The sequence below is a fragment of the Strix uralensis genome, chromosome 6, assembly GCF_047716275.1.
Source record: "Strix uralensis isolate ZFMK-TIS-50842 chromosome 6, bStrUra1, whole genome shotgun sequence".
Taxonomy (NCBI): domain Eukaryota; kingdom Metazoa; phylum Chordata; class Aves; order Strigiformes; family Strigidae; genus Strix; species Strix uralensis.
Genome location: NC_133977.1, coordinates 8,032,304 through 8,054,524, shown reverse-complemented (window position 1 = coordinate 8,054,524; position 22,221 = coordinate 8,032,304). Strand labels below are relative to the sequence as shown.

At 43.7% G+C, this 22,221-nt stretch overlaps 1 protein-coding gene across 19 annotated transcripts in view; it reads left to right on the top strand.

Moving 5' to 3' along the window:
- Positions 1 to 303: 303 nt before the first annotated feature.
- Positions 304 to 22,221, top strand: part of MAP2 (microtubule associated protein 2) — a 239,569-nt gene continuing 217,651 nt past the window's right edge. For all 19 annotated transcript variants that reach the window (XM_074872623.1, XM_074872637.1, XM_074872635.1 and 16 more), the window contains exon 1: positions 304 to 434. The gene's annotated coding sequence lies outside the window, so the exon portion shown is untranslated. The remainder of the gene's footprint in view (positions 435 to 22,221) is intronic.

Sequence of the window (22,221 nt, the reverse complement as noted above, 5' to 3'; positions counted from 1 at the left end):
CCGGGGCGCGGGCCGGGGCCGGCTGTGACGGATCACCTCAGCGGCGGGGCGCGACCGTGGCCCTGTGAGCAGGGAGCGCAGCGCCCTGCCCGACGGCCCCGCCGCTCTGGGGACGGGAGCGCCCCGCACAGGTACCGGGGCCCCTCCGCAATGCAGGGGCCGCTGCGGGGGGCGGGGCGGCGGCGCGGGGCCGGGCGGCGGCGAGGGGCCGAGCGCCGCGGGGGCCCTGCGGGAGCGGCGCCGGGGCCGGGGCGGGGCCGGAGGAGGGGGGGGGGGCGGGTCCCGGGGGCTCGCGGCGCGCAGGCGGCCGCGTCCCGGCGACAGCCCCGAGAGCGGCGGGGCGGGCTGAGGCGGGCACGGCGGCGGCGGCGCGCCCTCTCTCTGCCCCTCGCGCGGCAGTGCGTCCCGGTGCCGGCAGCCGCCGCGGCGCTCAGGTAAGGACCCTCCCGAGCCCCTCGCCGCCGCCCCGCTGCGGGCGGGCCGTTACCGGCCGGGCGGGGGGCGGCGGGTCGGCAGCCTCGGGGCGGGGGGTGCCCGTCGGAAGAAGAGGAGAAGAAGGGACGGAACGGCCGTCGGCGGGGGTTGGGGGGGGGGGGAAGCCCCGCGGAGGGGCGGCCGCCGGGAGCCTTTGGGTCGCGCCGCCCCGGGCCCGCGCGCGCTCCCTCAGCCGGGCGCGGGCTCTGACAGCCGGCGAACCCGGCCGGAGTTTGCAGCCGGTCGCCCCCGGAGCGGTGGCCGGAGGTAAAAGGGAGGGGGCGGCTCCCCGGTGACGCCTGGTTTGTCTTCATAGGGGCAGGCGACTCTCGCCAGCCGCCGGTAAGGGCTGTGAGCATCCCTAGGCTGTAAAACCCCTCAGAGGACGTAACCTCTGTCCTCTCCTGCCCCCACCCCTCAGCCCCTCTAAAGGGGTCTGTCTGTAAGGCTGAACAAAGAACATTGTGTGAGACAAGGGGGTGCGGTGGTTGGAAGCGCTTTTAATTTGCATCGGGGAGGGGAAAAAAATGAAAAATCATTCCCTGTATTGAATGGATCAGCCGCGGAGAGGAAACGACTGTGCACGGGGAGGCTGGTAACCGCAGTGAGGCGGTGGAGAACAAAGCCTTTTTATGTAAGAGAAAATTATGCAAAATGTGCCTCGCTTGAACTGCTGCAGGTACAAGCCGTGAGCATATGCACCTCTGCGGTGCCGTAACGTTGCGCCGAATGTGATCTACCAAATAAAGACTGCTTGCCTCAGTTTGTTGCGTATATGTTTGAGACACTAATTACGACCTGCCACTTGAATAAGATGTGCTTTATGAAACACCTTTGGGAAAGAAGGGGGTGTGCCGCATGCCGGGAGAATGGCTTTCTGTATGTAAGATACCGGCATCGTTTATTTCCCCGTGCTAAGCTGGAACTTTCAGTTTTCATCAAATAAAGATACTCTCCAATTTGTTGGTGGATTTTCATGTAGGCTCCTTCCTGATATCAAGTAGCAGGCTTTTACATACAAGTGGTCATTAACATAAAATCATGCATTAGAATAGGATGTAGACATATGTATTTTGTAAGACTTCGTTATTCTAGGTCTCTAGCACCCCTTTTCGTAATTTGTCATGTCTTTGTAGTTGTGTCAATAAATCTTAACTCCATCCTTTCTCAGAAAAATAATTTGCTGTCCAGCATTTGCACTGCTTGAGGTTCAGAAAACCTGTGCCTTTTGTTTTCAGAAGGGTTCTTCCTTGCCAGATTGAAGCACGTATCCTTTCTGTTCAGTTTCTTCCCCAAACCTTTGTTTTCTGTCGTTGAAAGAACTCTTTCTTTTCACTTGTGCTGGTTTAGACTTGCAGGGGTGTCTAGACTACAGATCCCATAGTGAATGCACCCAAGAAGAGTCTCGGCTGCAGAATGTATTTATTTTCTATAGCTTCTCTCGCTTCCCTTCCAACTGGATGACGTGATCACAGCATCTCAGCCCTTGCTGGGAAGAGAGAGAAAATGTGCTGAGAGAGCATTACCTAGTGAAGTTACCCCTGCCATTACTTCATAGATCACTAAGAAGTGATTCACCAACGATGAGAGAATGGGCACCTTCCCTGCGTGTGCTAAAAACTCTTTTCAGTTAGCATAGAGTCCACTTAAGTTTGTGGATGGTGTTTCCGCAGCTAATGTTCTGGAGGTGTGATATGTAAAATGGAGCCCAGACTCACCCCTGTAGCACCTAGGGCTAGGAACTGCTGAATTCCTCACTGTGTATTTCATTTCGCCCATTTGCAAAACACTGATGATGCATTCAGCAGTGGGCAGGGCCCCAATCTTAATGTGGTATCAGTCTCCTGGAGCTCAGGCATTTACAGGTGAGCTAAACTAACACACTGAAAATAACCCCCCAGTGGCTTCGTGAGACTGTTCAGTGTGGAAATGAAACCTGCAGGTGAGCCCTGGTGCAGCAGGGCTCTGGGAAGAGGGGTGATTCCAGCAGTGAGGTGCAGTGGTGTAAGTGCTCTCTCTTCTCATTTTTTACCTAAGAGACAGGATTTGGTTAACGGAACTTTACAGTTTGTTGCACCCATATTGCGCATTGCCTGTGGGTGTTTGAGAGAAGCCAAAGAGCTGTCATCCTGAGAATAAAAAGTTGCTGTTCTTCTGTGGAGAATTTTAGCACACTTTGAGCATGGAGGGCAGTTCGTTGTGCTCATAATGCAGTTTGTTACATAAAGCAGCATTTGCACCCTTGATTTAGAGATCTGATGTAATTGTTACGGTATGTTATGTCAGTACCCACTTAGCTGTGCTCTTTAAATATGTTCTGACAATAAAGCAAAAGTCATCATTTAATGACCCCCGAGGTGCTGTGCCTAGTTGTGAGTGATCTGATCACAGTAGTCCCTAAATGAATTGCTGCAGTCTGTGGATTAAGAATTCCCTTTGTTGCTGGATGTTTTTCCAGAAGCATACCTTTCCTTTCAGCCCATGTTGTGCTGCTTTCTGTATGAGTTACCATTTGCTAAATGATATACCTGGATTCCTGGGAGGAAACACTTGCTATGCGTACTGACACCAGAGCAGGCTCTGGCCCTGTGCTTACTTAACGTTTGTCTGAACTGTGGAAATCACTAGAAATATCTGAACACAGAAATGGGTGGGTGAGGCCCATTGCAGACTCTGCTGGACTATTTCAGCTGTCACCCTCAAATGTGGCATGTCATGCACATGGGTTGGAGACAAGCTTGTTTTCTTAAAGGGGGGAGAAGACTCAAAAAGAATTTAGGTTGTGAGGACTTCATGATGATGGCTTTCAGAAAGTTACCTCTTTATTACTTACAAGCTCTACAAAGTCGCAAGGTACTGACAGAACTTGTAATGCAGCTGCAGCATCTGTGAGGTCTGAAATCTGAACTGCTGTGATGGGACAAATGACAATTAGCTTAAGAAAGGGGCAAAAAAAAAAAAAGCTTTGATGATAGAGCTTCTCTATAAATTGTGGGTCAGTCCAAAGGCTGTAGCACAGGCAGTGACTGTGCTGAGAACTAATCTGGTATAACCTTTGGCTCACAGCAAAAGAAAAAAAGCCCTCGGCTTTTATTTGGTTTGCCCGAAGAGGCACTCCTGCCTGCAGGACTTTTGTTGCTGAATTGAAGCCTTACCTAGAAAGGGATCAGGGAGTGTCGCAGTTAACATGCACATGAACGAGTAACAGCCAGAAATTTGGAAAGGTGTAGTATCCTGGGGTCCTAGGACTAGGTGACTTTCCAAGGTCTCTTCAAAACTGAATTGTCTGACGATCAGGATATTTTGTTCGTGTGTTACCTTAAAGTCCATGTTTGTACTTGATGAAGTAGTAAAATTATGCATGTGCTGATACGTAGAATTGTTCCCTAAGACTCAAAGATTCTTGTTCTGGTCCATCTGGATTTATTCAGTTGTTTAAACACATGCTTAATTGCCCTTGAAAGTGAGCCTTAAGCATGATTAAAAGTTAAGCATGTTTTTAAATGAAAAGGGAATGTTTTTACTGAAAAGGAAAAGAGTGTAAATTCATATTATCTGGACTCCATGGTGGAAAACCCTTGATGATGTTTGGTGGTGCCGAGTACCTCCAGAGAAAGCATGCAAATGAACAGTGTTCCATGGAATCACTATATTGCTTATCCCTCCCCAAACACACATGCACATGCACATGCTAAAGGAGAGTATGGGTGGGTCTTGGCATGTTTAGGGCTGGCGCTTTTTGTTCTGCTCTTCTGCTTCACGTACAGGTGTGCTGATAAGCAGCAGTTCTGTAGCGCATCTCAGCTAATAAGAAAAAACAGCATGAGACCGATTTCCATAGGGTGGAGCTGATTTAGAGGATTGGTGCTGGAAACAGAGGTGGTTTCTTAAGATATCTGCCGCAGTAGAGGAAGAGGCTTTTATTTCATAGGTAGGTTTAATCACAGGTTGTGCTACCAAACTATGGGAAGGTGTTTTAGAAGGAGATGCGATTAGACATTTGTAATTGCTTTCTAGGTATGGGAGGAAAGGACTGATGTATCCATGGGGTTAATTTGGATTGCTGTGAGCACATAGGTTGACTGTGCTAGCTGTTAAGAAGCTTTGAGGTCTTGATTGACCCATTTTATTTTAACACTAATTGTTTGCTGCTTTATTAAGCAGAAAAGATGAGCTAATGCTAGTACTCCTTATGGTTTTACACCCACTGCTGTTTTTCCCTACAGCAGTCGCACAGATGAAACGGATCTTTGTTCTTTTGTCTTGACTAGGGAGGTGGGGGGAGCCCATCATTCCAAATGATAACGAGACAACAGTTTCAGAATGCTGGTGTTTGTACTCAGTATCTTGCATCTTTGTTAGGGTGCCAGTTTGAAAGGAATTATGATGAAAAGGTGGGGCTTTGGCAACCTCAGAAATATAAAGATTTATCAAGCCTATTTGTTTCTATAATCTGCACGACAGGTTAGTGCTGGTTGACAGGCTTGACCCATGTTACAGTATACTGCATTTTTAAAGTGTGTTGTTTTCTTAACTTTCTGTGGTGTAATAAGTGTTTATTTTAGCACATGATGTCCGTCTTCTAGATGAAATATATGTATCTGTATGTTCATATAGTATAAGGGAGACAACGGCCCTATTACAACAAGCAAGAGTGTTAAGTGGAGAAAATCAAAATAACCGTGTTGAATTCATTGAATCTGCACCTGACTTGCACCATCTGGAAAAAAACAATGCCCCTTTCAGCTCTGTTTTGTCATTACTGAAAATGTGGGGTACTTTCCCCCTTCAGGGAAATAATCAATTTATACCTGTGAATTCCTAAGTTATGGATTTATAGGTAGAATTCAGGCCTCTGGCAAATTCTGCTCCTTTGTTTACAACTGGCACTCACGGGTATGGGGATCTGAGGAATATTTCTTGTCTCGTGTTGGTCAAGCCCCTGGCAAGAAGAAGAGTTTTCTGTTAGTACTTCTACTAGCCGTAATGCAGTTAGATCGCAGTAGCTTCCAGTGAGTTGAGTCTATGAAAACTTATTTTTCTGTTTGTGAAATTTGTAATTTTGTCCCCCCAGGGAGATTTAAATTAAATTTCAATAGCTGTTTGCAAAATTAGCTGTATTTAAAGCGTGTGCAGCCTCTGGATAAACAACATTAAAAAAAAAACCCCAAACCAAAACCAGCAGTCCAATCATACCAGCTAACTTGGCAGCATTTAATTATAAGACCTATTGATTGAATTAACCCTATGTTTTCACTTTATTTTCTGGAGCGAATGATAGGGGCTGATTTCTGGTTTAAAACTAGGAGCTGTCAGTTCTATTTTGAGGAACGTACACTGTCTGTTAGAACAGCTGCTTCACCATGCAGAACTTGCCGCTTTTCCTGAGGTTCTGATCTTGGCTGAACAAAGTTAGAAGATATCTCAATGAGAACACAGGGTAGGAATATTAAAAAGGTTCAGAACAGAGTTAGCGTTATGCTTTTGAAAACTCCAGCCTTTGCCCAAATTTCATCCAGAGATGAACACTAGAAAGTGCTGTGGACCTTCAAAAGTGACCTGGGTGCTTTACTGCTGGGCCAGAAACCTGGATCTGCTGTCCGTGAGCGCAGATCTGCATTGATAGGCCCCCTTCCCTGCATAGCTCAACCATGGTGTTGTCCAGGCCGTGCCTGGAGGAACCCCGGCTGGGTTTGAGGTAGACCTAAGTCTCTCTCTTTTTTGTTCTCCTCATTTTCTGTAGAAGGTATCTGTATAACTTGTTAAGCCAGTGTAGGCGACTGCAAGGTGCCAGACCTTAAGTGCAAGGACCCGCTTAAGCTTTGGGAAAGCTCAGAGACTGAGTGGGACTGTGAGGAAAGCCTCTTTTCTGTGTTTGCTGTGAAATGGGCTGAAAGCGCGTGTTCAAAATCCTCTGATTTTAAGGAGGATTCAGGTCTGGATCTGAATTCTGGTTAGCTAAAACAAGCTAACCAGCTCTTTTAGTGCCAAGTTAGTCTGTTTTCTGCAGCAGCCTTTCTGTGACCTCCAGGTCCGAGCAGAAAGATCTGATGCCCCCATGGGGAATTTGTCTGGACTCTGGGCTGTACGCTGCAATGCAATGACTCCCAGCGCTGACATCCAGAACTTGCTAATGTTAACATGATTCCACTGTCCCCTGGCTGACTGGAGGACAAAGAGACCCCACAGCCTTTTAAAACCCCTGTCCTCTTCTTGCAGCTGCATCTGCTTCCACGTGAGCCTGTAAGGTATGCTTGAGCACCCATTCCTGTTCTGGCCATGTGGTATCACCCAGAAAGTAGAGCTGCTACCTTTGAGCTCCTGTGGCTATGGCTTGATTAACAGCAGCTGTATGTTCATGTGTAGGGTGCCTCTCTTGGACAAATCCCTGTCTGCTGGTGCCTGACATGCTTTTCAGGTGTCTCAAGCTGCTGTTTGGTGGTTGTGTCGCAGGGCGTGGCGGGCAGGCAGGCTGCGGCTCCTGTTTGCAGCAAGGCCATGTGCATGCAGTTAGGCATTTGCCCGCTTCCCTTGAGTCATGCTGAAATCAATACTAGCTTCTATTTCCCTCAGCAATTAAAAAATTAAAAAATGTTCAAGAAGGCTGAGGAGAAAATCCAAGGGCTTCAAAAAGGAGAGATGCAGGGGTGGAGTTGAATGATTTGCAAAGGAAAAGGAGAGTAGAGCTTGCTCAAGGGGTGGTTTAGGTGTTCTGTCATTCACATCCCATACCGCTTGTCAACCTGTAGCTGGGGTGGGAGGGAATTGGAGATGAAGCCAGGTGTGCTGGCCCTAAACTGCTTCCTCACCTGCAGAATTACCCAGCCCTCCTTCATTGCTCCCCTGCATGAGAAAATACATGATGCAGGGAGATAGCCATAAGAAGAGGAGGGAGATTTCTGAATTAAGAGGGTCAGCTCCTCCAGATCTGTATCAGGTTTGTTCTTGATTTACACTGATTCAGTCAGGGCAGAGTTTGGCCCTGAGCTCTTCACAGGCTGGCAGTATGCTCAGAATATGCCAGGGAGTTAGTGTCTGTGTTGCCAGGAGTCTAGAGCAGACCTAGCATTTAGGGTTGCAGCTGTGTCTGGAAAGAAAGTGGCAAGTTAGGTTTTTTTGTCCCCATCCCCATCTTTTCTAACATGATTGATTTGATGTCCTGTAAATAAAACTTCCCCCAAGATAATGATGAAGAAACCCAAAAATCAGGAGGAGGGAAACTATATTTCTTTTTGTTTAGGGAGATAAAATATGTATATTTCCTGGAGTAGTAAAGGGAAAGTTGGCAAACATATGTGAGAGAGTAATTGAAAAAAAAAAAAAAAAGAAAAACAAACAAAACTCTCGGGGGGGGGGGGGGGGGGCGGGAGGGGAACAGTTAATAATGTGATTCATTCCAAAGAGCAAGGGATAGAGTGTGGTAAATAAGAGCTTTCATTCCATGTTGTTGTGCAAAGTTAAGCTTTTCCGGGTGCAGAGAGATGGTTGTGCTTCTACGACAGCAACATGTTGAATGTAAGTATTTCATATTACCCAGTGCTATCTGTTACAACATATAATGAATTTATGTCTAAGGCTTTGAATAAAAGGCATTTTGTAATATGACAAATTAATATCTATGATTTTATATTCCACTTAGTTTGCCAAAATTAGCAGCAGTGATTTATAGATAATACTTACAGTCCTTTAGGTTAGATCATTTTAAATGGCATTCTACTAGTGTTGCTTAAAACGCTGTCAGTAGTTTGAATGCAAGATTAAAAATACTCGTAAATGTGCCTTTCAGTATGAATAATTGAGAACTTTTTTTTGTGGAATGCATTTGGGGAAAAACCAAAAAGGTGTAGTCAAATTACATTCACTTAGAACGATCTCTAGTACAAAACTGTTTCTATGGGCAAAAAAATAATTCAGGCTTTTTTTTTTTGCCTTCACTTGTTTTGGTCCACTGTACATCACTTGTTAACAAGTGGAATTACTAACATGTTGCAAAGCTTTAACTGATAATTACTGGCACTCAGAAGTTAGAAACACATTTTCTCATTTTACCATATTTATGCTATTGATTCTTCAGATGCCTGAATGGTTGCGTGTTTGTTTAGATGGTAAAGCTGGTATCAGGATACCACCACTGACCTGCATTATTACCTGTAATTACCAAGAGGCACAGAGTCAATCAGCCTTTCCCATCAGCTGTCTCTGCAGCTCCTGAGTCCATTTAGAGACTGACTTTTGGGAGACTGCTGACTTGTGCCAGTATTGCTTGATGTGCATGAAGCTGCTGTAATCATGGTAGTTTTCTGTTCTTTGGTTCATATGGACCAGGTTGTCTTTGAAGCCCTTATCATAAGCTCAGGCTTTGAGACACTGATAGTTAAGTAGTATCTGCTGAAACAATGCCTTATGCCTTGCTTTGAAATCTCTTTATGCACTTGATTCTACTTCTTGTCTTGTAGCACAAATGAATATGTACACTGCTATTTATGAAAGAGTAGCCCTTGATTGTAACTAATTTTTTTTTTTTTTTAAAGATACTGACAATGGCAGAGTTTAATTGGTGGAAGGTGTGTACCTTCCGGAGACAGCAGATGAAAATGCTGGTTTTAAGGCAGATGCTCCTTTTTTGGGTGGAGTCATGAATTACCTGTTTTCTTCCAGGGACAGAGCAACATGGTGATGGTGAAAGCTGTATTTAGAGTGACTTGTTTACACTTTGAATTAGGTGGTTTAGGACTGAGGTTTTTTTACAGCCTGTTACAAGCAGGAGGAGGGAATAAGTACTTGAAAAAAATATTGGGCAAACCTAATGTTTTTCATACTTCAGGACACAAAGCTATGTTTACTACTAGGATCAGAAAGAAGTATTTCCTTGAAGACGTGGTATTGCAGAGTTGGCATTATGGGTCATTCCTCTGAAACACCTCTGACTGTGGTCACCACCAGGTGATTTGTTTTGCCCTTACTGTTCTGCCATTCTCAGGTGAATTTCAGTTCTGAGGTTTCAGTCATTTGGAAGATCTGAGTTATTTTTGTTTCTAATTCATTTTATATCCTGATGGAAATAGTTCATTTTTTCTGAAAAGGGTAAAATTTTCTTCTGTGTTTTAAGCTATTGCAAGGTCAGCCCCAGTGTCTTTGCTTATTCCAGTGTGCAGTGGAGTAAGCGATCTGTTGGTGTTCTGGCATGAGCAAGAGAATGAGTATTTTAGATGTAGTGTGTTTTTGTGTTTTCTCTGGCAGGGTTTTGGTGGCTTTCTCTCACTTGCCTAAGGGAGAGGGAGGGTAAGTAAAATAGGAGTTTTCCTCCAGTGGGGGAGTGATCTCTACATGCATTAAAAAGGCAAAAAGAGAGAGGTCAGAGACATGTGTTATGTTTTTATTTGAAAAACTAGCTGTGGAGACTTGTTTCAGCTGTAGCTGCTAGGTTTATTTTCAGAGTTGATGCAACAGTAGGAATAGAATCTGCCTGTCCAGGATTTCCAGAGACTGTTGAACAACAGATACAAAAGAAGCAGCTGTCTCCCTATGTTTCCCTCTCTTCCCTATCCAAACATGATATAAACATAACTTTCTTTTGGATTCTGTTCCCTTCATGCCTTTGCAGTTGGAAAGTCTGGTTTATTTAGAGTTTGCTCTACTGCCCTTACCTGCAGGCAAGACATGATCTAGATTGAAGTGTAATCCTTCTAGATTAGTAAACAAGCCCTGCCCCATGCCTGTGTCACTAAGCAGATGAGTAGCTCTTTGAAGAATGTTTTGAGGCTTGTGAAAATATTTTCTAGCAGAAACTTTCCCTTTAAAAGACATTAAAATATGCAAATAGTCACATGAGCGAGCAAGACTGCCTCAAGAATAAAGGTGCTGTGTCTCTAGTCTCTTGTTAATATTTCCCTTTCCACGATGGATTTACTTCATAGCTGAACTTGAAAATCCTTCACAACTGGCAGTGGTACTGGGCAATTTCCCCTTCCACTGTAGCTCTGGCAGCATTTAAGTGTTTCTTTCCATTTGTTGCTTTTGAGTTTCGTCACTCACTTTGCATTGAAACACAGCTCTGGGCAGAGCTCCACGTAAATAAGAAACCCTCTGTATAGATGAAACCATGGAAAAAGAACATCTGATATTCTCCTGCTGGACCTTGTTTTGAAATGAGGAGTTGCTCCTCTCCTGAGGAGCCTATGGGAGTCTAGGATCATGGGCAAGACAGCCATGGGGTGGACAGTGTGTGCTAGCTGGTGGGGCTCTGGGCTCATGGGGAGAGCCTCTGGCATGTTCGTCACAGGGTGTGCTGTTGGTTTTGGTTTTAGCTTGTCCTCTTTGCTTAGGTCCTGATCAACAGCAGAACCAGAGAAGCTGCTCTTGGTTTGGAACTGATTCCTGTGGGGATTTTGTGGGGAAATTTCAGCCTTGTCTTTGCAAAGTCATCCTCTCTATATCCACCAATAATTTGATTTGGGCCTGACACCCCCATAGGCAGTGAGGCCTAGGGCACCTCAGACTGTGCCAGGGGCTGCAGGCTGCTGGAGTGGCCTGCAGGCTGTGGCTCTGCTGGGTACTTCATTTATGCCCAAGCCTGGGAAAGCAAGGTTCCAGGCTGCCAGGGTGGAGTAGACATTTCTGCCCTGTGTGTCTGCTGAGCAGCAGCAGTTGCTGTTTCTTATCCTGAGGACACCAGGAGCATCAAGCCTGACTCTCTGGAGCTCCCCAGCAGAGTCCCTTTCCATACACTGGAAGGAGTCACACAGCCTTTTCCCTTTGCTGTAGCAAAAATCAGTTTTCCCTACCCTGTTTGAGAAGTATTGAGACAATTTTGCTATGCATGTCCACCGACCCTGGTACTTGTATATAACCAGTGTGACACTGTTCCTGAGAACAGACCACTGCAAGTGCCCAAGTAAATGTTTGCTGGGTTTAGCTTGAAATGTGAGATGCTTTATGCAATCTAAGTCTTAGTGTGATAGTGGGAACCAGAAGCCTTCCATTTTGGTAGTCTGGGATGCGGTCTCTTGGCAGTCAAGGCTTATCTCGGATGGTGCTGTGGGGGTCCTGTGCCTGTTTGCTCCCACGGTGCCAGGTCCTTGCCTGACCCCGTGGGAAGCCAGCTCAGTAAGCTGAGCCAGGGCAGTGCTAGTGCTGTGCAAAAATGACTGACTTTTTACCAGTCCAGCTCTCTAAAATGCTTCAGAGCACTGGTGGGGCGGAGGTGTAGGAATGTGTATCTGAGAGCTGGAAGGCCTTTACCTGTCTGAAAGACAGGGATTTTAAGGAACTTAATGCTCCATTTTGAAAATAAAGATTGCAGGATCTAACCTCTCTGAATAGGTTGTGTTGCTTTCTAAAAGACATCAAATTACACCACTTGTGAATCTTGCGTAGTAAAATCACCTGATTTTTATATAAATGGTCCTGTTAAAAAAACTGCTCTCTTAATTACTTTTTTTTAATTGTGAGTGAAGGACACAAGACATAGGGTTACAGTGAAAATGTTGCACTTGGCTCCCTTCCTATTAACTGTCAGAAATACACTTGGTGCAGCCTTTTGCTGGTAGTCACAGGGAGACATGTATGGTAATAAACAGCCCTTCTAGGCTTTCTGCTGCAGGCTCTGAACACTGCTGCGCTGCAGCTGACTTGCTTGCCATAAAGCCCTTGCCTGTGTCTTTAATGAAGGACTGTCCTGAGGTAGAAATTGCCTCCTTGGAATTAGAGGAGGAGGAGGTATGTGTGTTGTGAGGAAAAGCTAAGCCAGGAAACACCTGGCAACCAGATGGCCCCTAGCATGCTGCATCATACCCACACCTTCATTAAGGATTACTGTGGCTGTCTCTGGGTAATAGATTTAGAGGTTTGGGATCACAAAGAATTAGAAAATTGTAGCCAGTTGCAATTAAATGTATGTTATTTTTAGAGGACAAAGAACTGAGCTGAGCTGAAAGCTGAATTAGAGCTACTTGAAATGTTAGGGCTCAAATACTACAGGTGGTATTTTCTAGGCGACCAACAAAAGAGTCTGCGCACTTCAGTCAGAGGCACAAAGCAGCCCAGGGTGGTGGCAGGTGGGCTGGGGACAGCAGAGCTGTGAGCAATGGCAGTAATGTGGGACTGGTATTATTCTGCTTCCCAAGGGCAGCTGGCATTGTGTACCTCTCTCTGAATATTTATGTGGGCAACAGATAAGAGTTGCTCGGACTGTTAGTAAGATAGAACTGTGTGGTTTGCACTGTGATTTATATAAGCCTGACTCAGTACCTTGCAGTAATGTTTTCCTGTATTTAATTTTGTTTTATATTTCCTCTTCAGTGTGCCTGCAATCCAGGAAAGGTAAACTCAAAGGTTTTTTAATTTTCAAGTGAATTGTGAGAATATCAGTAGGGAAATAGAGATTTAGGAAGAACTGTGCTAGCACACAAACCCTTTCTGTGTTGGTGACCAGTCAGCAGCAGTTGGTGGCATGGGGTGGGTTAGGAATTCAGGCTGGTCCTGTGTGGGTGCACAGAAGTGAGCATGAGGAAACTGCTCAGCCTCCTACATCCCCTGTACTCACCTGCCTACTCTGGCAGGTAAAATAGCCATGGCAGTACTGAGCTGCGTGGGCAGGTTTTGGCTGCCTCACTGCTGCACTAGAAGATGGGAGATGCCTCTTTTTGAGGGAGCTCTTTCTGTGAATCAGCAGCTTTTTGTCTCCCAGCTTTTGCTGAATCTGGGACTGATTGATACCGTCTTGCTCTGCTAACCTGCTCGCTGTCCTGCTTTGAGAGGTCTTTAGGCACATTGTGGCAATAACAAGGAGAGAAGAAACTTTGCTGGTCCAGGGCTGTGTAAACTTTGATTGCCTTCCTTAAAAAGGCTATCTGCAGGAAGCTTGAGTAGGTTGTTCATTACTTGTGTTCTTGTGACGTTGATGGAATGGTATGAGCATCGCCTAGCTTTTATCCTGTATATTCTTTGAGCAGCTTCTTTGCAGACAGTGTATCTCTTGTCACTTTCGTATTAAAATGTTGATAAGCACAACCTGAAAACACTTATCATTGAAATAGCTATTTAATTGCTTGTTAGTGTTGATATCAAAGCCTATTGTGAATTTCATGCAGTGAGTTCCGAGTAATCACCTCAAAACTTGTTTTAAATATCACTTCAGTTTTGAAGGCTACTACCTGTGGGGTTGGTTCTGCAGCTGAAATCCTTGTTTAAAGATGAGTTAAATTACATTATGCAGTGGAATTGTTTGTATTTTATTAAAGACAAGCCAGTGACACCCTACCACATGATATGGGGCAGCCACATGAATATGAAACAACTCTGTCTTGAAAGGGTGGATCAAGTTGTTCAGTAAGGCTTTTCATTTTCTAATCTCTCTGAATCTGAAAGGCTGTATGGTATTTCTTATTTTACCCTCCAGAGAGAAAAAATAAATCTTCTCAGTTCTTGAAAGCTACTGCCCCAGGTTAGGCAGTCCTTACATTAACAGTTCGTTACTCAGAGAGGCTAGAATATCCCTTTGTAGTGAGCTGACAGTGTCTTCAACCAGTGCAAAACCCCACAGCAGCAACTTGGAAAGAAAAGCAGGGAGAACGTGCCTGAAGGATTTACTGTGCTGCTGTTGGTTTTCCCCTGAGAGAAGCCCAGCTGTCTTGAAGCTGAAATTAAAATGTAAATCCTAAAATAGGCATAATTAGGGTACTTCCTTTAGAAATGTCTGGTGCAGGCAGCTTCAGTTTTTGGGGTGTGCAGTTTTTTTCAGTGAAGAAGTGTTTGAGCAGTGAATGAGGGGACGATTAGCAAGTGCATGCTGTGTTGGTGCTCTCCAGCTTGGGAACTTGTGACAGAACAGAGCACAAGTTTTTTTTCCCCACCAGTCCTGTTACTACAGTGCATAAATCTGATGAAGACTTGTATTTTTGTATGTACAGAATTACTGCTCCAGTAATGCATTGGTACTAAAATGAGCAGAAGGTGCTGGTATGGATCCTGTTGTAATTTTGTATGGCATTTTGCAGTCGGGATGGAGAGTTCCGTGGATGCCTCATCTTAGTGGGGGCTGCCATGGACCTGCTAAAGCGCTCAAGAGCTCTGTGAGTCAGGCTGTGGGGCGGCTTGCCTTTGGTAGGAATCTTTATTTTGGCTCTGCTGGACTTTGGGTTAGTCCTTGAAAGAAGTGTATTTTGTAGAAACCTTGAAAGCATAAAACCAGGCAAAATGACCTCATTTTTGTCGGGGAGTTCGAGTTAGTTGTAACACCGTGTGGAAGTTGCTGGAGGTCTGAGCATATATGAAACGGTAGGGAGAATCACAGCTAAGTTTTGGTTGGAATGGGCCTGGAGAAGCAGGCTGGGACTTGTTTCCAGCTGGAAGCTGAGTAGCTGTGGTGGTGTTCTTCTATATTAGGGTTTTGGCACCCACTTTCACACTAAATCAGCTGTTGAGAATGTTGTATGTCTATGCAAAGGTGCTTGGAGCTGTTTGAGTGTGTCTGACAACTTTGGCATATTTGCCTGATAGGTGTTAAGCTTCTTTTTCTTTTTTCTTTATTTTTTTTTCCAGGAAGATTTGTGGTGTAATTATGTAGGGGATGTTAATGACAGAATAGTTTCAAGACTCCAAACCTATACCCACTAAACAGTAGTAATTGTTGTTTATAATAATACTCTGTCTAGGGAGTGCAGTGAAGTACTTTGCCTTATTGGGTAAGTTTGATAGAGACATTCATGATCTGAAGAGATCTTAAATGGTCTTGAGTTTTATTGCTAAGGCCAGCCTACAGTTTCAAACCAGAAGACGACCCCTTTCAGCCTGGCTTTTTAACAGTGTTATGAAGTGGCATTGTGTTTGATTTAGTCATGGTCCTGTACATTGATGTTTAATTTTGGTGGCTCAGAGACATGAATAATGTTAGAACAGTGCTTTAAAATAGTGTTTTTTCACATTGTCTAGCTTAACGTATTAAAACCCCCAAACTAGTGAGGCAGAAAACAGAGCAGATGTTTGTTTTCCTTTTTCCATACTAAAAAAGCTGTCGTTCAATTTTGGTTTTCCCATTTAGATTTTTATGGTGACAACTGGTGAAACCATGCTGTTTGTCAGATGGAAAAGTACATCTTTATAAAATGTCATTTGAGATACTGGAAAATGCCTGGTTGGGTTAATACTGTGGCTTATTCTGAGCAAATAGGCTTGATACTTTCTGCAGTCTCCTGGAGTCATATAATGATCTGCTTTAAATCCTGTATTTGTGAATCTTGAGCTATGACTTGGGGCTTTTTTTAAAATTTTTTATTTGGGGAAGAGACTGGAACAGAGATGACTTTCCACAAGAGCCGTTATAACCCTTAATGTGACGGAATTTTGTAGAGAATTACTGTGGTTTTTTTGAAAGTTTTAAACTGACTCTTGTCCCTTACTAGAGAATTATCCCTGCTTCATAATGCCATCTGTTAGTTACCAAAAATTCTTCAGGAAGAATTTTTTTTTTTTTTTCCCCCAAAGTGCTGAGGATATCAGATTTTCTTAAAGAACTGAGTTGCATTCCTGTGAAGTTCCCCAAGGCTTTTCCATACTGATCAGCGTAGGCATCTTTTATTAATTTTCTGTAAACTTCCCATTGTACATCCTTTCTCTTAAAAATACTTATGCATGTGCATATGTATGCACTCCACTGAGCTGAATGGAACTTCTTATGCAAATACTACTGGAGTCTAATACTTGGACTGTGTTAAATAGAAATAGTGTCAACAGTAGGGCCATTACTGTCAATATATGAGAGTTGTCACCTGGACAGTTTCCAAGTGAAATATGTTTTACCTGCAATCAGTGCTACTTCATTCAGTTTTGTACTGATGCACATGAATGACTGTAAGTCCTTCTGCATACTGCCTTCACATGCTAGAGCAATAGCTCCTTCACTTTTAGGACTGTAAATAGGAAGCTTTACCTATCACAGTAATGACTTCTGCAATAAGAATAATGTAGTACTGTACCAAAGGAAATAAACTGTTCTGAAGAACAGGATAGTCTGTCAAACATGGTGTGTAATAATGTATATGTAATCTCTGTCAGTTCAGTGGAAAATTCTAAAATATGAAGAATAACAAAATAAACTGTGCATGCACGTTGAAATATGAACATTCATCTTGTAACCATCTTCATAATCAACTGACAAGGAAAGAGCTATTAAATCATCTTACTCATTTCCTGTTTTGCCCTACTTGCCATGCTGACACCTGGATGACTTTTACCGTGTGTATTGGTAAGTATGCCCCTTATTCCTCTTCCCTCAGTGGCTTGGTAGTATTTTTGGTTATACAAATTGTAACTGTGAGGACCTTAAAGGGAACAGAAATAGGTTTTGCTTGTTGCTCTGTGAGGGGGAAGGTTCTGTGATCTGTTTCTCACTGCAGTGGGAGAAGTTATGAAGTTGTAAGCAGGTTGTCAAGAGGCTGATGTCAGCTTCAGCTGTGAGTCTCAGCTTCTTGACTGGCAGTTTTATTGTCCTTAAGGAAGGTAGCTGTCATGGAGGGCTTCACCAGGGGCCCTGGATAGCAGACCGGGCCTGGAATTTTGGTGTGAATTCAATAGGAGAGCAGGAATAAAGGATAGAAAAGTGATGATATGTGTTCTAGACCCTATTTGATTCAATGAAAAGAACCATGTATTATTAATTAGCATCTTCAATTGAAAGAGTTTCAGAAGGCAGATTGTGCTGTGGGAGAGCCCATAATCATCACTAATACAATCTTTGACTCCTAACGAGACATTCTTTACCTAGGATCCTCAGAAGAAATAAAGGATAATTTATTTTCAGTTGGTAAAGTTAGTACAGCACCTGTTTTATAACAAGCCCATAGCTTTCGTTTGTTCTCTACAAAGCCTATGGGAAGGACAATAATTACTTGGATGAGACTGTTAGTGATTTGCAGATCTTTTTTCTTTGGTTTTATTTTTACATCTACCAGAAGTAGTTTTCTAGAGTGCCCTACAAGTGAGCTGCATATAGACCTTATTAAAAGATTGTGGCTTAATTGCTGATGTATGGGGATTAATGAAGGGATTCCTTGGGGACCAAGGGCAGTGTGTAATAAAAACAGTGGCCTGTCAACTCTACAACATCTTTCTTCCAAGGGGGAAAGTGCAGATCCTTCAGTGTCACTTGCCAATTATCACATGTAACTTGTGTCAGTGACTTTTGGGGAGGAGGAGGGAGGTTTCTGACCTGTTTGGGCCATGCACAGAAGCAGGCAGATTAATGTAAAAACGTAAGTATGTTCATATGCATGTGCAGAGGTGAGCATTCATGTTTCTTTCCTGTATTCCGCTGAAGTAGCAGGCAGAGAGAGATAGGGTGGTGCTGGGTCAGAATCTAACTGCATTGTTTCAAAGATAACTGGTGTTTCTACTTACTCTTTCTTTATATGGTGTTCTATGGACTAGATAGTACAACGGTTGAGCCCAGACTGTAATCTCTGGGAAATCTTGTTATGACAGTGATAAGAGCTATTTTCCAGAAAAATAGCTAGCAGGCTTTATAAATCTTGATGTGTCAATGGAAGTGTCACCTGCTTAAATGCCATCAAACAGGATTTACTGTTAAGGTATAAGTGAAATCTGTGCCTGAATTACTTGTTGGTCATTAGTTAATTTTTAGTTATTGTATTGGAGTTTACTTTTGTCATTTTCCAGTCAGGGCCAAAATCTGGTTTTGGGTGTTTTTTCCAGTTGTGATTGAGGCCCTAGTCCTCTAGCAAAAAATAGGTTATCTGTGACATCAATACATGCGAGGTCCCAGCCTCTTCATTAGGGATAAAGAGGAGTCTGTGCTTGTAGGCTGTGTTGCAGGATTAGCACCTAAAGTGTGATTATGTGCTTACCAGGGTGATTATTCCCTCTGCTGCCCTTCAAACAGTGCACACCCTGCTGTGGCACTGTCCTTACACCTTTCAAGCCTTTGGGGCAAAATTCATCCTTTTCTCAGAAAAGCCTATGTTAAGAGAAAATCTGTGGATTTAAATTTAAGAATTGTAGGTGTATTACAAAAAGACAGGTTTCAATCTGTCCTTGAAGATTTGGCTGACATTATGGTGCACTAAGCCAAGGGATGCTCCTGAATATGCAGGGAGAACCATGTTGATGCCAAGGGATCCAGAGAGGAAAGGCATGCTTGAACTGAGCGTTTTGTCTGCATTCCCACTCCCCTGGTCCTGGACTCGTGTGTTACTTCCAAAGTAGGTGTTTGTGTTTGGCTGTTCAGTGGAACTGACAGTTGCCAGTGGATGCTGATAGAAATGGCAGCCACCTCCTCTGCCCAGCCTCCCTAACTGGTGTGGGCAGGCAGGCGAGTGCTGCCTTCCGGGGAAATGGCACTTCACAGTTCCACTGTCCTGCAAGGATCTCCAGGTGACTTTGTAACTTCCGTCATGGTTTTGAGCTCAAGAATATATATCACTTTTGGTGTAGGTTCTTAAAGCCGTAATGCTTTGTTCAGCTGCACTGCTGATAGCACCACACACTGCCCAGGTAACCATACAGACCTCCCGATTCATACACGTTCATCAGTTCATATCATAAATGGTAATCCCATGAGCCAACTCCAATCAGCAGCTGAATTGGGGCCAGACTTATTAGGGGAACCAGCAAGTCTCTCTTTGAATGCAGGGCACACAGAGGAGAAAAGGGCAGGTCTTAAATCAGTGTGTAGTTTAATTGTTTTTATTTTCTCAGAGGCCCCGAAGCAATGTAGTGCAGGTTTTTCAGCGCTGACATCACAAAATACTGGGACATGCTGCCAAGTCCATGTGGGTGGAGAAGAAAGGAGGTGTTCTTGGTTCTAATAAACACTTGTGCTTCTGTTCCCAAGGAATTAAAAAGGAACAAACTTTCCCGATGATTCTCTGAGAATGTAAATGCCACATGAACATTTTGGCTAATGGCAAAAATGGCATTTCCTGTGCTGTCTTCACTGCTCAATTGTCTTGTCCTAGTTACGTAAGTTGTGTTTTATCAACTGAAGTATATGCATAGAAAAACAGTTGGAGAACTCTACAAGTCATTTATCACCTTCTCACAATTTCTAGAAGAATTACTCATGCTCACAGTTGCTCTGAAAAGAGTGTTCAGGTATTCTGCATCAAAGCATTGAAGTTGCATCCCTTTCACCTGTAAATTAAATATTTTTTTCTCTTATCTAATGATACCTAGGTTGCAAAACTTGAAAATTAGCACAAACATTAATTATTTTCCTTAGGAAAGAATCTCAAAAGTTTTTAGCAATTATGCTACTTTCTGATAGAGGGAGGATTGTTGGGCTGAACTCATCCTTGATGAAACTTCATTTCTCTTAGTGACTGGAGAGAAATTAATTTTCACAGTTTGCACCTTCTTGGTGGTGTGCAGCATGGGAGGGATGCTTGTCACCAGTTTACACAAATCATTTGCTTTACAATAGTGTATTGACCAGCCCAATATAGTGTTCATTTATGTAACCAAATCTAAAGGAAGATGCTTTTCATTCAGATGTTCTATGTCTAGAAAATGAATTATGACACTTGTGTAAATAGCGTTCAGGTCATTGTGAGTGACCTGAAAAAAAGAGCATGGACAATCACTTTTTGAATATTTGGCAGTGCGCGGTGTGGCCTGGAAATGGAAACACTCTCTAGAGGATGTTCAGTTTGATTGATTCGTAGCAGAAGAGGCTTGGAGCCGCCTGGACTCTTAGTGCTGTTTGGTTTGCACTCCTTTTAGCCGTCATTAAGAACTTGTGCTCTTGCTGCGCTGATATGGGATAGTCCTTTAAAGATGCTGTGTAGTTTTTATTAATCTTGTTATCAAGTGCACTCTACATAAATAGTGCTTCACTGTTCCAGAGCTTTGAGACACTTCAGGGCTGGGGCGACATTACTTTAAATAATAATGACTAGCTCAGTTCCTGGGAAACAAAGGAAGGGGATGTGGGAAGAAAGCAAATTAAAAAAATCTAGCCCCACATGGAGCAGAGGACACAGTATTTAGCATATCTCAGAATGGTTTGGATGTATGAATCTGGAAGGTTACCTTATGTTGCATGTCTCTTGTTTCTGCAAGTAGGGAATTAAATTGCCTAGTGATTTTAGCAAAGTGGAATGTAAATAGTGGAATGTGAATAGAGGAACACCTTTGGGTTTGCCTCTTTTTGCATGCCTAACCTGAACGTGCTTGCAGGTGGAAGCTGTTAGCTGTGGAGCTGTTGATCCCAGCAGGGAAAACAGCTTGCTCTAATCATTGGGGCAGGTAGCGGACTGCTAAATCTTGTTTGCTTTAATTGGCCTAGTAGTGCCTTTGAATCAGTGGGACTAGGGTGAATAATGTACTCAAGATTTTTCCTGGTATCTTCATCGTAGGCCATAGGTCTTACAATATAAACTATTAAATTACTGTAGATGAAACACCAGAGAGATTGGTCTTGGGGTCCCTTGGGGATTGTGGAATTGCAAATTAACTCCTCACAATTTACTTAATCAGAGTGTGTATTTATTTTTTCAGAAGACATTCTCTTGTGAGAAAAGTTCATGAAGCGGTTAATTGGAACTGGGGTACAGCTGGGACTCCGAGTTTCCTTCTGAAAGTAGCAAGGTCCTTTTGCGTGTTTCTTTGTCTGCTCTGTATGAGGTACTGATATATAAGGACTTTACATTGAACCTCTGGCAGGGGCAGATAGGCCCAAAACTCCTCAGCACTTGGTATAGAGTTAAAAAAAAGATTGCCTTCAAATTCTTTCCCAGAAGTCCTGGCGAATGATGGCTTAACATGAGACAAAAATGTACATGGGTCAGAATAACTGTGCTGACGTGGTGCCTTGTAGATAATGTGGTTTGTTCCCAGTTTCCAACATGCTCTTATTCTTTCTTCCCACTATAATTAATACTTCAAGAGATATTTTTGTTAATGTTACTTTTCTTCCAAAACAAAAATTTCTACTCTGTTTTGTAGTAGTGATAGGTCTCCCAGTCCATTGGGTCTGCAGTGTCGGCTACAGTTTGTATAGTTTAGATTGTAGAACAGCTTCTGGGTGTAGGATCTTTCTTGTTAGTCTGATAAAATCTAGGTCCTCAAAGAAAATGAGTACAAATGTTTGTTTCTACTGTGAATTGCTCTATTGCCTTCCACATGCTTGCAGGTATGGATGTAGGGACCAAAACTTGTGAGGTTGTCCTTTTCAGAAGGATGTAAGGAGTGAAATGCAGTGGGAATTGGGAAGCACACAAATTCTGAATTTCTTTGTACACAGTCCCATTCAATCACACGCAGCTCCTGGGGCTTGCTGCTGTGTGCATAGTGTGTTCCCTCGTATGTAATGCAAAGGAAAAGGTTTCCTGTCTGGATGGGTGACTGCATGGGCCTGGGTGGGGTGGGCATTTGGGCTTCCCAGATGCCACCTGGAAGACCCTGTGTCTGCAGCTGACTCTGAGCTGTCCCAGAGGACTTGGGGGTAACTCTTAGAGGGGCAGCAGAGGGCCTGGGCCTTGATGGCGGTGCCATTGATGTTGATGACCCAATTCCCTCGTGCAGTGTAAGATCAAACAAGATAAAGGCTTTTAGGTCTTGAGTACAGGGACAGTATTTCTCTTCAAAAAGTGTGTTGCTATTTCAGCTTATGAGATAGTGAGGAAAAAAAGCTTTAGTGGTCATAGTTAGGTTTTTATTCTAATGGAGAGGGCGAGAACATGTGAACTGGTCACTCAGTTTACTTTTCCTAATGCTTGTTAAATTTATTTCCAG